We start from the raw sequence: 10510 nt of genomic DNA on the forward strand, positions 1-10510 counted from the left end.
GGAGAGAGAGGAGGAAGGTCAGGACCAGGAAAACCACGCTCCCACACTCCACCTGGAGGAAAGAGAGAAGAAAGGTCAGGACCAGGAAAACCACGCTCCCACACTCCACCAGGAGGAGAGAGAGGAGGAAGGTCAGGACCAGGAAAACCACACTCCCACACTCCACCTGGAGGAAAGAGAGAAGGAAGGTCAGGACCAGGAAAACCACGCTCCCACACTCCACCTAGAGGAGAGAGAGGAGGAAGGTCAGGACCAGGAAAACCACGCTCCCACACTCCACCTGGAGGAAAGAGAGAAGGAAGGTCAGGACCAGGAAAACCACGCTCCCACACTCCACCAGGAGGAGAGAGAGGAGGAAGGTCAGGACCAGGAAAACCACGCTCCCACACTCCACCTAGAGGAGAGAGAGAAGGAAGATCAGGACCAGGAAAACCACGCTCCCACACTCCACCTGGAGGAGAGAGAGGAGGAAGGTCAGGACCAGGAAAACCACGCTCCCACACTCCACCTGGAGGAGAGAGAGGAGGAAGGTCAGGACCAGGAAAACCACACTCCCACACTCCACCTGGAGGAGAGAGAGATGGGGGAGAGGGTGAGGGAGGGTGGAGGGAGGGAGGGAAGGAGAGAGGGAGGGGGGTTGAGGGAGAGAGGGGGGTGTCAGAGAGAGCGAGAGTGAGAGCGAGGGAGTCAGAGAAAGAGTGTAATTTTTCCTGTAAAGACATAGTTCAGTAAAATGACAAACACACTGCAGTATGTCAGCAGAGAGAGAATGATTGACATTGGGAAAAGATGATGATGATGATGTAAATATGCTAGCTAGCTAGTTAGCTAAGCTGTCAAAACAAAATAGTTGTTACTTGATTTGAGTTTGTTCTGCTGCTAACATCTGCCTCTTACTAACAAGCAGTCGAATTGCTCCATTTCCCGCCTGGCGCACAGTGGTCACAGCATTCAAGTCAGACAGGAGCGCGCTCTAAGAGGGAAGGCAGGGAAGGAGCTATTTTCTCAGATTCAAGAGTTTATGAAATTAGTTATTTTGATGTTGTGTGTGTGTGTGTGTGTGTGCGTGTGTGCGTGCGTGCGTGCGTGCGTGCGTGCGTGCGTGCGTGCGTGCGTGCGTGCGTGCGTGCGTGCGAGCTTCTGTGTGTGTATAGCCTACCCTGCTGCAGCAGCTCTCCCCGGGCTGTGACTTGGCCCTCTGGTAGCGTCTCCATTGACAGCCGTATAGACCAGCCAGACATGACACAAACGGCTGGTGCTCATACCTAGATAAAAGCACAATAATACTACAATATAATGCAATATACAAGAATATACTACAATAATACTATAATATAATGCAATATACAAGAATATACTACAATAATACTATAATATCACCTGAAAACAACACACTATAATTCTATAACAATACTATTATACCTGTTAACGACAGCTTATACTATAGTACTGTATCATCTATCATTTAGAATGGAATCTTCTACACAAGACAACACACACACTAGTAGTTACCTCTGCAGCAGCTGCCGCCGCACCACCTTTAGCTTCCCCAGCTTCAGACTGGACACAGACCCTCACCCACTGCCTCAGCCACAGCCCCTCATCACAGAGAGAGAAGGAAAGGAGGGGGAAGAGAGACAGAAAGGAAGGGAAGGGAAGGAGAGAGAGAGACAGACGGAACAGGAAAGATGGAATGGTTCTTTTTTGGTCCCAGTAGTTTATTCAGTATTGGAGGAGAGCTGTGGAGAGAGAGAGAGAGAGAGAGATGGGAGCTTAAAGGGGCCATCTGTAATTTCTGCATTAATTTTTGGACCTTGAAAAGGTATGATATTTACCCATGTATTTCTTGAAGAATTTATAAATGCCTTATGAGTTTAATTCAACTGTTGTACCCCATCACAACCCAAAACATAAGCTTAGAGAGACTTTAGTAGATGATGCAGGCAATTCATAAGTTTACCAACAGACCAGGATTTACCAGAGGAAAGCTAGTAGACCTAGGGCTAGATTCAATCCAATTTCCCCTTTCAGCTATGAACCTTTTCAAGGCTACATATCCACGTTTGGAAAACCGCATTCACAGTACAAGCTGCATATGCTGAATCAACTGGAAATGAATTACCTTTAAATGTCAATAGCTATCACGATCTCCCATGGTCCGATTTGAATCTAGGCCCTACTGTATCTTTGGACACATCCAAAATGGCCTCCCTTCTCCAGCCCTGAGCTCCATCCATCAACACTGAGCTGCATCCAGCTCGTTTTTAAACACTAACATACTGTATCTAGTCTACTTAAAACCAGGTCACCGAACAAACATCTACAGCACTCTACACTGTCTCCACTGATCTAATATTCCACCTACAGCACTCTACACTGTCTCCACTGATCTAATATTCCACCTTACAGCACTCTACACTGTCTCCACTGATCTAACACCCCATCTACAGCACTCTACACTGTCTCCACTGATCTAATATTCCATCTACAGCACTCTACACTGTCTCCACTGATCTGATATTCCATCTACAGCACTCTACACTGTCTCCACTGATCTAATATTCCATGTACAGCACTCTACACTGTCTCCACTGATCTAACACCCCATCTACAGCACTCTACACTGTCTCCACTGATCTAACACCCCATCTACAGCACTCTACACTGTCTCCACTGATCTAATATTCCATCTACAGCTATCTACAATGTCTCCACTGATCTAATATTCCATCTACAGCACTCTACACTGTCTCCACTGATCTAATATTCCATCTACAGCACTCTACACTGTCTCCACTGATCTAATATTCCATCTACAGCACTCTACACTGTCTCCACTGACCTAATATTCCATCTACAGCACTCTACACTGTCTCCACTGATCTAATATTCCATCTACAGCACTCTACACTGTCTCCACTGATCTAACACCCCATCTACAGCACTCTACACTGTCTCCACTGATCTAATATTCCATCTACAGCACTCTACACTGTCTCCACTGATCTAACACCCCATCTACAGCACTCTACACTGTCTCCACTGATCTAACACCCCATCTACAGCACTCTACACTGTCTCCACTGATCTAATATTCCATCTACATCACTCTACACTGTCTCCACTGATCTTATATTCCATCTACAGCACTCTACACTGTCTCCACTGATCTAATATTCCATCTACAGCACTCTACACTGTCTCCACTGATCTAACACCCCATCTACAGCACTCTACACTGTCTCCACTGATCTAATATTCCATCTACAGCACTCTACACTGTCTCCACTGATCTAACACCCCATCTACAGCACTCTACACTGTCTCCACTGATCTAATATTCCATGTACAGCACTCTACACTGTCTCCACTGATCTAACACCCCATCTACAGCACTCTACACTGTCTCCACTGATCTAATATTCCATCTACAGCACTCTACACTGTCTCCACTGATCTAATATTCCATCTACAGCACTCTACACTGTCTCCACTGATCTAATATTCCATCTACAGCACTCTACACTGTCTCCACTGATCTAATATTCCATCTACAGCACTCTACACTGTCTCCACTGATCTAACACCCCATCTACAGCACTCTACACTGTCTCCACTGATCTAATATTCCATGTACAGCACTCTACACTGTCTCCACTGATCTAACACCCCATCTACAGCACTCTACACTGTCTCCACTGATCTAATATTCCATCTACAGCACTCTACACTGTCTCCACTGATCTAACACCCCATCTACAGCACTCTACACTGTCTCCACTGATCTAACACCCCATCTACAGCACTCTACACTGTCTCCACTGATCTAACACCCCATCTACAGCACTCTACACTGTCTCCACTGATCTAACACCCCATCTACAGCACTCTACATCTGCACTCTCACACTCCACTGATCTAATATTCCATCTACAGCACTCTACATTGTCTCCACTGATCTTATATTCCATCTACAGCACTCTACACTGTCTCCACTGATCTAATATTCCATCTACAGCACTCTACACTGTCTCCACTGATCTAATATTCCATCTACAGCACTCTACACTGTCTCCACTGATCTAACACCCCATCTACAGCACTCTACACTGTCTCCACTGATCTAACACCCCATCTACAGCACTATACACTGTCTCCACTGATCTAACACTCCATCCTGTACACTGACCTAAGACCTGAAGGTAGTTAGAGAGAGAGGGGTGGGGGAAGGAGGAAGGGAGAGAGGGGGTACTTGTCTTCCGGTTAGAGTGGATAGGATAGAAGATATTAAGACTAGGGAAAGAGATGAGGGTAAATATAGGAGAGCTGAAGGTCTACCACCTATCAGACAAACAATCAACCAATCAGGTAGGCTACCCAAACAGGTCTCCCCCACAGAACACAAACTATCTACCTTCTTCACTCTATTTGTTTTCATTTTGGACATTTAGCTTAAAGTTAGTCGATTCAAATATAGTTTACGAAAGTTCTAACAGGAAGGCTGGACTGAATTCTTCTTTAACTGCATCCAGTTAGCATAACATCATTCACTGCTGTTTCCTATTCTACGGGCATACCGGGAATGAATACAAACACATCATCAGCATAGCGACTGGTTTCTTCTCTTCTTTCCTACTAGCCACGTGTGGAATATCATTCACCTATTAACCTTACAGCCTATAAGCACAATAATGAACATTCCTCATGCTTGCTGTTTAACCTATTGGCTCTCTCTTGCAATAATTACCTTCCTGTCTCTCAACCAATGGGATGTTTTGTATGTCAATTTACCCATGTTCTCTCAGCTTCCGACCACCATCCATCTCCCCGCCACCACCAGCCATAATAACCTTAAGGCCCGCAAATAGAACTCCTTTCCCCCAGTGGGGGGGTTTTGATGCCAGTAGTTACGCGTAGGGCTACCTGCCATCACATCATCTGGCTCCGAGGATCTTCCCTCGAAGACGAGGCCAATCCCCAAACTATTTAATCAAATGTCTTATTGCATTCCATCTTTGTTGGTCTTTCAGTTAAGCCTGTACTTGTGGAGGAAATGATTTAATTGCCTACTATGTTGTTTAATTACACATACTATGCTGTTACTTGTCCATTGTTATATTGTTATATTATATAGTATTTTGCTGATACAGGCTTGTCTTGTGTGATTTACTCATAAGTCTGGGTGTGCATATATGAGCTGTTTAGGTGCGACTGCAGTATGTGACATCTTGTTTTCACAATCTACAGGAATTTAGATATGTGGAAACATGCAGGAATTAACAGACACTGGTGGCAAATTCAGCTATCTTAATCTGCACAGACAAGCTAAATCAGCTTTTACACACCATGTTCCCTCCCTGTTTCCACCCATCTGCTAAACTGCCACGTAGACAAAACAAGTTGTACTTTTTCTATAAAAGGAGAGAGACAACGCTGTTCGTTGGGCTTTCCTAACGATGCACTGTTGAGTGGTTGTTATTGATTGCTTCATTTTTGCAAATCTTATAATAAAGTTGTTTTGAAGAATACAGTCTCTCTCCTTTTGGTTAGAATTACCACAACATATTCGATTGAACTAAGTTAAACACATCTATATCGGATTAAAAAGGCCTACCTCATCTGTACTGTAACACTAACCCACATCTGAACCACCATTAATCCAGGTTAATCGCATACACTGATCATTTCTCTTTCACAGGACAGACCTACTCCCGTGACCTGGCACAGCATGTCTTTAAAACCTTTTAGGGATAGCCCTGTTTTTTTCCCCATTTTCGCCTAAAATGACATACCCAAATCTAACTGCCTGTAGCTCAGGCCCTGAAGCAAGGATATGCATATTCTTGGTACCATTTGAAAGTAATCACTTTGAAGTTTGTGGAAATGTGACTTGAATGTAGGAGAATATAACACAATAGATCTGGTAGAAGAAAATATCAACAGTTTTTTCCCCCTACCACCATCTTTGAAATGCAACAGAAAAGTCCCACGTCTGTAATTCCGATGGTGTCCACAAGACAGCCACAGTGTATGTGCAAAGTTTCAGACGGATAACTTGAAGTATGAGCGAAACGCGTGACATTTAGTGTGAAGTCACCCAGGTACATTTAGGCAAATCGTGAAGGTGCCATACCGGGTCAATGGATTAATGCTCTCTATGGTAAAATTAAAAAAAAGAGATTTGATGTAAAAAGGAGAGAAAGAGACAGTGACTAAGCTGATCTGAGGTCAAGGTAAAGATTAGATTGAGGTTTATTGTCCTACAAGAGGAAATTCTTACAGCTCACTTCATTACACACACAAACCCCGTAGAAACACGGCAGGAAACAGTCAGACATACTGTATATGGTAGGATGGGCTGGTGTTGTACCAGCAGCTATAGGATGCAAGGTCAATAAAACCCTGAGAGAACTGGACCAACACAAACCCTGTAGAAACACAGCAGGAAACAGTCAGACATACTGTATATGGTAGGATGGGCTGGTGTTGTACCAGCAGCTATAGGATGCAAGGTCAATAAAACCCTGAGAGAACTGGACCAACACAAACCCTGTAGAAACACAGCAGGAAACAGTCAGACATACTGTATATGGTAGGATGGGCTGGTGTTGTACCAGCAGCTATAGGATGCAAGGTCAATAAAACCCTGAGAGAACTGGACCAACACAAACCCTGTAGAAACACAGCAGGAAACAGTCAGACATACTGTATATGGTAGGATGGGCTGGTGTTGTACCAGCAGCTATAGGATGCAAGGTCAATAAAACCCTGAGAGAACTGGACCAACACAAACCCTGTAGAAACACAGCAGGAAACAGTCAGACATACTGTATATGGTAGGATGGGCTGGTGTTGTACCAGCAGCTATAGGATGCAAAGTCAATAAAACCCTGAGAGAACTGGACCAACACAAACCCTGTAGAAACACAGCAGGAAACAGTCAGACATACTGTATATGGTAGGATGGGCTGGTGTTATACCAGCAGCTATAGGATGCAAAGTCAATAAAACCCTGAGAGAACTGGACCAACACAAACCCTGTAGAAACACAGCAGGAAACAGTCAGACATACCGTATATGGTAGGATGGGCTGGTGTTGTACCAGCAGCTATAGGATGCAAAGTCAATAAAACCCTGAGAGAACTGGACCAACACAAACCCTGTAGAAACACAGCAGGAAACAGTCAGACATACTGTATATGGTAGGATGGGCTGGTGTTGTACCAGCAGCTATAGGATGCAAAGTCAATAAAACCCTGAGAGAACTGGACCAACACAAACCCTGTAGAAACACAGCAGGAAACAGTCAGACATACTGTATATGGTAGGATGGGCTGGTGTTGTACCAGCAGCTATAGGATGCAAAGTCAATAAAACCCTGAGAGAACTGGACCAACACAAACCCTTTAGAAACACAGCAGGAAACAGTCAGACATACTGTATATGGTAGGATGGGCTGGTGTTGTACCAGCAGCTATAGGATGCAAAGTCAATAAAACCCTGAGAGAACTGGACCAACACAAACCCTGTAGAAACACAGCAGGAAACAGTCAGACATACTGTATATGGTAGGATGGGCTGGTGTTGTACCAGCAGCTATAGGATGCAAAGTCAATAAAACCCTGAGAGAACTGGACCAACACAAACCCTGTAGAAACACAGCAGGAAACAATCAGACATACTGTATATGGTAGGATGGGCTGGTGTTGTACCAGCAGCTATAGGATACAAAGTCAATAAAACCCTGAGAGAACTGGACCAACACAAACCCTGTAGAAACACAGCAGGAAACAGTCAGACATACTGTATATGGTAGGATGGGCTGGTGTTGTACCAGCAGCTATAGGATGCAAAGTCAATAAAACCCTGAGAGAACTGGACCAACACAAACCCTTTAGAAACACAGCAGGAAACAGTCAGACATACTGTATATGGTAGGATGGGCTGGTGTTGTACCAGCAGCTATAGGATGCAAAGTCAATAAAACCCTGAGAGAACTGGACCAACACAAACCCTGTAGAAACACAGCAGGAAACAGTCAGACATACTGTATATGGTAGGATGGGCTGGTGTTGTACCAGCAGCTATAGGATGCAAAGTCAATAAAACCCTGAGAGAACTGGACCAACACAAACCCTGTAGAAACACAGCAGGAAACAGTCAGACATACTGTATATGGTAGGATGGGCTGGTGTTGTACCAGCAGCTATAGGATGCAAAGTCAATAAAACCCTGAGAGAACTGGACCAACACAAACCCTGTAGAAACACAGCAGGAAACAGTCAGACATACTGTATATGGTAGGATGGGCTGGTGTTGTACCAGCAGCTATAGGATGCAAAGTCAATAAAACCCTGAGAGAACTGGACCAACACAAACCACTAACCCAGAAAGGACAGAGAGAGCGAGAAAAGAGATATGCAGGAAGATGTGATGTTTTGCTCATCATCTGCATGGATACAGTGGATGATGTTTCGATGTTTGTATTAATGTATCATTAATGCCAGTTGACTAGTAGAAGTAGAATGACTCTGTACTTTGGAGAGTAGCCTAAACCGTAGAATTAGAGTAGAACAGACATGGAACCCCTGACCTTGTCAATGACTGGTAAACTCATACACTCACAATGCCTGACGTTGAAAGGGGATTCCCGTTCTACCCATTCTTATTGTTATATGGCCTACTATACACCATCTGCCCTGTACAGTAGGCTTAACAATGACCTTAGGCAAGGGCTACAGACAGTATGTGTGTGTCTATAAATAAACAGTGTTAAACTTAACAGTGACTCTCTGTTGTCTCCGTTGTTCATTCATTCTCTCCCAGCATCACCCCATAATCATCACCAGCTATACACCAGCACCAATAGGCCTCCCATCCAAGCTGAGTACCAATACACCAGGCACCGATACAAATCTTCAACCCAATACACCAGCACCAATCCCAGAAGCAGTTGACCTACCCCAGCACCAAGACCTATCACAGCACCAATGCAATGTCTCACCTAATACACCAACCAGGCTATTCGTGGACAGAGGGAGGGACGAGAGAGAGCGCGAGAGAGATATATGTAGGCTATGCTATGTACCCACATATTCCCGGGCTGTCACATACCCAACAGAATCAAAAAAGAGCGGACCCTGAAACAAACAGACCGTTAGATAGATCTGGTAAATCTAGAAATCTCCCGATCAATATAACGGTCTGGTCATTCCCTCCGTGTGTCGGTCACTCCGGAGACAATGACGGCTCTACACAGCAGCAGACGCAATCTATCAATCTTCATTCAATCAACTGTTATGATCAGAGTGTTCAATGGTCAACCTACAGCCTATTCATGAATACTAACAATTAGTCAGTCATCGTTTTAATGATCTATTTGTAGAATAGCCCAGTAAACTACTGTTTTACCGTGACAGTGTTGCAGTGGGTTGTCTCTGGCGCAAGAGAGGATGATCTGCCTTTAAATACATGGGACTCGTTAACTAATAATAAAACAAGAAAAAACAAGAATCCTATTACCACCAGGCAACAATATATTCCAGACTTACCGGACGGTGATTATAACAGCTACTGTTGTTATTATGTTATTATTTTATCTGTCTGTTTATCCGTTTAGAAAAAAAAGCACGCGATCTGTGTTGCCGCAGCCTCCTGCAGTCTGGTGGTGGTATAATAACAGCCGCGTCTGTCTCGCTCCAGAGAAAGAACCTTAGCACGAGAGAGAGAGAGAGAGAGAGAGAGAGAGCGAGAGAGAGAGAGAGAGCGGGAGAGAGAGAGAGAGAGAGAGAGAGAGAGAGAGAGAGAGACGGCCACTCCCACCTGTTGCTAACAGCACATCTATAATTACACAGTAAGGAATAATGCTCCAAATAGGCTGAAACTATTACGCTCGTTCTTTGGCAGCGAATGAAAAGGTTGTTGTTTGAAGCTCAGACTAGAGGGATGCAACATAACGGATTTGACCACACCGATTTTAAAGTGTTATAGTCTAGTTGATCATTATTTAGTAGCCTATGCTAAAGTGTGTGGTTGGAGTAGGAGGCAATGAGTGAGGATGCAAGGAGTATGCAATTGAGATTCTCCCAGAGATCGAGGAATAGACAGAGACGGATAAACGAGGCAGTGAGAGGGGAAAAAAGGGATAGAAATAAAGAGCTGGTGGGTTGCGACACAGACGCACACATACCCTTTGTCTAGCCAGGCAGATTAAGACTGTGGCAACAGTAATTACCAGTTGAATCAGTGTCTTGAGTCTTATTTCCCATTCAGATAAGAACCCCACCCAGAGGAGGAGAAACACCTACAATAACACTTTATATAAACAGACCTAACCAGGGGTACACCCAACAGACCGAGACAGACAGACTCTCTCCATAATAGAGATTTGTCTCAGTCAAAATAAGATTTTTATAAGCATCATAATTATGTCTATAATACACAGGAAGAGAAGACTTCAATAACTATCGCCACCCTTATAAGAACTGGTCTGAACCAGTCTATCCCAGTT

The 10510-nt window shown here is 44.3% G+C and overlaps 1 long non-coding RNA gene across 1 annotated transcript; it reads right to left on the reverse strand.

The window, feature by feature from the left end:
* Positions 1 to 461: 461 nt before the first annotated feature.
* Positions 462 to 9664, reverse strand: LOC135559681 (uncharacterized). Its single transcript, XR_010458522.1, has 4 exons — positions 9552 to 9664; positions 1513 to 1739; positions 1160 to 1265; positions 462 to 508 (listed from the first exon to the last, which is right to left on the reverse strand). It is a non-coding gene; the product is annotated as an uncharacterized LOC135559681 (long non-coding RNA).
* Positions 9665 to 10510: the final 846 nt, after the last annotated feature.

The sequence above is a fragment of the Oncorhynchus nerka genome, linkage group LG14 (assembly GCF_034236695.1).
Source record: "Oncorhynchus nerka isolate Pitt River linkage group LG14, Oner_Uvic_2.0, whole genome shotgun sequence".
Lineage (NCBI taxonomy): Eukaryota > Metazoa > Chordata > Actinopteri > Salmoniformes > Salmonidae > Oncorhynchus > Oncorhynchus nerka.